Below are 5,585 nucleotides of genomic sequence, written 5' to 3'. Positions count from 1 at the left end.
CTTTTCTAATTATTGAATATTTTAATAAGTTCATGAAAACATAATCAATAAATGTATTATCAAAATTAACGATATTAAAAAAACTAATCAAACAATTAATTAAAAAAAAAACATAAATGCCGGTTAAAATTTACCAAAACCAATATTTTAACTTTTTTTTAAAATCAAAATCAAAATTGTTGGTATTTTTTTAAACAACACTAAATGGTTGTTTATCAAATACTTATCACATAAGCGTCTACCGACAAGTTTTACCACCTTCATTTACCTTGTTGGGTGACATTTCTGGCCATCAAATTGAATTATTGATAAACGTCTCTTACCCAGTAAGTGCTGACCAGATAAGAACATCGGTTGTTGTCATGCTATGTTCTCAAATCTCAAATGTTATGATAGTATAATTAAATTGCAAAATTTAGAGAATTTGTTAGGGCATCTTTAACAGATAACACCAAATCCATAGATGAGATTTTTCACTACATACCCTTAAAGCTTTTTTCTCAGCTCTTTTCGTTGATATAAATGAATGTTAGACCAAATTTGGTGTATTTGGTGTCTTTATTGGTGTGTCAAATTAAAAAAAAACATTTTCACATACAAAAATATCTTTGAATTTTATATTTTCTTTATAATAAATTTAATGAAAAGACAATTAAAAAAAACAAAATTTTATAAGAAAGAAACAAATAAACACAGAAATATATAAATCACAACAAACAAAAAGAAAACAGATGTTAGTATTGACAAGAACCCATAAACCCTAGAGACACGAAAGGTGACATATGAATACTACATACATATACCTTTAGAAATTAGAATACAGATATTTTCATATATTAATAAATATTAAAAAAAATATTTTATTTAATAAATAATGGTAATAAAAATTATATTACTTTTTATTCCTTAAAGAAAATAGTTTTTATTAGATTATATTATCTCAAAAAAAAAAATATAAGGTTTTTAATTATATCCATTCATTATATCGAAGATTACCTCAAGTTTCGTCTTTGAAATGATAAAGAAGGAAAAAGTACAAGGACTAAAGTTGTTAAACTTGGGAAAAGCAGAGGAATTCTATCTGCTCAAGGTTGTTCTTAGAGCAGTTCGGTTTACAAGATTTGATAGAATTTAGAATTTGGGTTTTATTCCAATTCTACGTGTGGTTTAAAGGAAATTTTGAAATTGAATTATCAGGTTTTCAATGAAATCCTATAAATATTGGATTTAAAAATCATATGGGAGTAGTTGGTATTTTAAGGTTTTTAAAATATATTAAAACATTGGTTTTATTTAACAATCAATCAACAAAAGGTGTTTTATAAATTATGTAGAAATCATACTGATTTCCTTCTTGATGCCTCACTAACTCTATGTTTCTAATCGCACGGAACTTGAATCCTTGGGAAAACGCTTATAGGACTGAGAGGAACGTAATGGCAACAATATCATTTGATCATCAAAAACGGGTTATGGCAACCCTTCTAAAATTTGGGACGTTCTAATATCCATCCAAATCCGAATCAGATACAAAAACATCTCTTATACCCACCATAATCCTTTTTTTCTTGCTATGTATAACCTCGTTTGTATGTACATACGTATATATTACGCTCATGATTCTACTTATTTCTTACGTAAAGTACATATATATAACTGTATTTACATTCAGTACGTAACAGAAAGTCAAAAATAAGCTGTAAACACCTAACCAAATTCTTGTGTCCTGTAAACCGTAGGGTACATGATTGGAAATGTGGGACTTTTAAAGCCAAAAATGCTACTCATTCCTATCTTCTTTATGTCATGTGGTTGGCAAATGATCACCACTTTCATGTGACATTCATGAGTGACCCCATTTTCTTTCTTTTCTAATGACCCTTTGATGGTCACCTTCATTATCCTCCTATTTTTGTGTATTTTGGACCATCATTCTCACAATTATTAATCACCACTTTATTTTTGTTTTAAATGTTTACACACTACAATTCTTAATACTTTAATTACCAATTTATGACGTTTTTATTGTAAGTAATAAAATTGTAGTTAAACTGGTTTTAGTTATGTGATGATGTGATGCTCTTTAAATCTGTAGTAAGAGTTTGGTTTGCATTTGTGTCATGATATTGATGTCTTATGTTAACGACAAATTACTTGTCGGGTTTTGAAAAATGGGGTTTCTTTCGTCTTTCTTGAATCGTAATTTGAAGTATTTAATCGTCAGTGATATTGAATTACGAGGTTTAAGGAGTTTATCGGGTATCTAAACAGATTTCTTTCTTCTTTTTTAAATCATGATTCGAGAAGTATTTAATTGTCACTCATATTGAACTACTGGTTTTTCTTAAAGGAGTTTTGTCGGATATGTACCAGATTCTTGAATCAAAATAGTTATGGTGGTCATCACTTAGTGTCGACATGAGTGATGAGTGGAAACAGTGTGTTTTCAAACTTTATGGTGACTAATCAATGGACTTTAACATATAAGGTTCTGCTCGTAAATATGAACAAACGATATCTGGTAATGGACTGATTTGAACTTACATACCCTTAAAAGTAAAGAAATGATACAAATATGAAATTAATTATGATGTTTTTAGTCAGATTGATAACTCGAGGAACGTAATTTTTGATGGAAAAAAAATACAAAAACTTCTTTTTGTTGTTATTAGTAAAAATGTATATATTGATGCTCGAATTTTTTTTACTATATCTATACTATATTATAAAGCATTTGACAAAAACTCTTAAAAACAATTTTTTTATGCATGAAGTACTGTATATTGATACATATTACTTAATATTCAAGATTACAAGTAAATTATGCATACATACAACTTATTAAAGCTCCATGTTTGAATTAGTGTAACTAACTGCGGACAAACATAACCAAATAGAGGATAAACATCTCATTTTAAAATATATAAAAAATTAAAATATAATTAGGATAATTATCGAGTTATAATAAAATAATTAATTATTATCTTTATAAAAATATTTTATTATTAAATCAAATAAATTACTTCGTTATTAAACTTAAATTGAAATTATATTAAAAAAACTGAATTAGAAAAATACACAAAAAATAAGATATTTAAATTGTTAATTTAATACTAATATCAATATATTTTTGTCAAATTTTTATGATATCTTAAAATTTATATTTTATTTAAAAATAAAAACATCATCACTTTTTCAAAATCACATAAGACCATATTATTATATCGACTGAAATAAAGAATAAAATGAAACATTAAAATCAAGATATATCTGATTGCATTGCACGAGTACCCTTCATATATATATATATATATATATATATATACTAGGTTCGATCCCGTGTATTACACGGGATAATTTGAAAAAATTAGATCATGTCAGGTACTTATCTTACAGATATGAATGATCATCGAAAATATGATGCTACTTCAAACGTGTACTCTTGAAATAACTCTGAAATATAACTTCGAAGAATAACTCTGAAAAATGACTTTTCAGACTTAATTTAGAAAATGAAACTATATCAATAATTAGTTAAAATAAAATTAACCCTATAATAAAATTAAATTTAGAAATGAAACTATATCAGTAAATTGAACTTTAACTTAGAAGTAAATTTAGAATTACTCTTTAGACTTGTACTCTTGAAATAACTGTAAAGTAAAACTTCTCAGACTTCATAGCTATGTATAGGCAAGTCAGAAGCTCTGCATGCACTATGCAGAGACTCTACATGCACTATACAAAGGCTCTACATGGTGCTACGTCTGAAAAAGAAGATTTCAGAGTTTGGGTGAGCTAACTCTGAATAATGATTCTTCAGACTTGTAATATGGAAATAACTCTAAAGAATGATTCTTCAGACTTATATTCTTGAAATAAATCTGAAGTATAAAATCAATCCCACTAAGTCTTGAGTATATGAGACATTTAACTTTTGAGTAAGAGCTCTGTCTCTTGATGTCTTCTACATGAGAGCTCTTGGTCCAACCCCCTTCAAAAGACTAAGTCCTAAGGACTACACTAAGAGGCTCTGCATGTACAGTAAGAGCTCACACTGTACATGAGTTTATTTCGATGCGGAGTGCACACTTGTACTTTATTTTTTAAAATTGTTTATAGATACATGTTTAGGCCTTGATCTTCCTTAGAATACAACACGGGCTCTGTATATATGAGACACTTAATTCTTGAGTAATTGCTCTGTCTCTTGATGTCTTTTACATGAGAGTTCTTGGTCCAGCCCCCTTCAAAATAGTAAGTCCTAAGGACTACACTAAGAGGATTTGCATGTACTATGTAGAGGCTCTGCATGTACAGTAAGAGCTCTGCATGTACACGAGTTTATTTTGATGCGGAGTGCACACTTGTACTTTATTTTTTTAAATTGTTTCTAGATACATGTTTAGGCATTGATCTTCCGTATAATACAACACGGGCTCTGTCTATGAGACACCTAACTCTTGAGTGAGAGCTCTGTCTCTTGATGTCTTCTACATGAGAGCTCGTGGTCCAGCCCCCTTCAAAAGACTAAGTCCTAAGGACTACACTAAGAGGCTCTGCATGTACAGTAAGAGGCTCTGCATGTACTATGTAGAGGCTCTGCATGTACAGTAAGAGCTCTGCATGTACAGTAAGAGCTCTTATGTACATGAGTTTATTTTGATGTGGAGTGCACACTTGTACTTTATTTTTTAAAATTGTTTCTAGATACATGTTTAGGCCTTGATCTTTCTTAGAATACAACACGACCTCTGTATATGAGACACTTAACTCTTGAGTAATAGCTCTGTCTCTTGATGTCTTCTACATGAGAGCTCTTGGTCCAGCCCCCTTCAAAAGACTAAGTCCTAAGGACTACACTAAGAGGCTCTGCATGTACTATGTAGAGGCTCTGCATGTACTATGTAGAGGCTCTGCATGTACAGTAAGAGCTCTTACTGTACATGAGTTTATTTTGATGCGAAATGCACACTTGTACTTTATTTTTTAAATTGTTTCTAGATACATATTTAGGCCTTGATCTTCCTTAAAATACAACACGGGCTCTTTATATGAGACACTTAACTCTTAAGTAAGAGCTCTGTCTCTTGATGTCTTCTACATGAGAGTTCTTGGTCCAGCCCCCTTCAAAAGACAAGTCCTAAGGACTACACTAAGAGGCTATGCATGTACTATGTAGAGGTTCTGCATGTACAGTAAGAGCTTTTACTGTACATGAGTTTATTTTGATGCGGAGTGCACACTTGTACTTTATTTTTTTAAATTGTTTCTAGACACATGTTTAGGCGGAAAAAATTAATAACCGTCGCAAATTAACCGTCCAAAGGGACACATGTCACTTAAATAGACTTATTTGGACCGTAAGTGAAAATTGCGTCTAGATACATGTTTTAGGCGGGAAAAATCAATAATCGTCGTACAGAAACATGTCACATGTACCAGAAGTTACTTATTTATTAGGGTTATATTATATTATATATATATATATATATATACTAGAAGAGTACTCGCGCAATGCAGCGAGATACATCGTGTTTTTAATATTTCATTTTATTCTTTATCTCAGTCGATGTTATAATATG

Source organism: Cynara cardunculus (assembly GCF_001531365.2).
Source record: "Cynara cardunculus var. scolymus isolate 2C chromosome LG 5, CcrdV1, whole genome shotgun sequence".
Classification (NCBI taxonomy): domain Eukaryota; kingdom Viridiplantae; phylum Streptophyta; class Magnoliopsida; order Asterales; family Asteraceae; genus Cynara; species Cynara cardunculus.
This window is presented reverse-complemented; position numbering follows the sequence as displayed.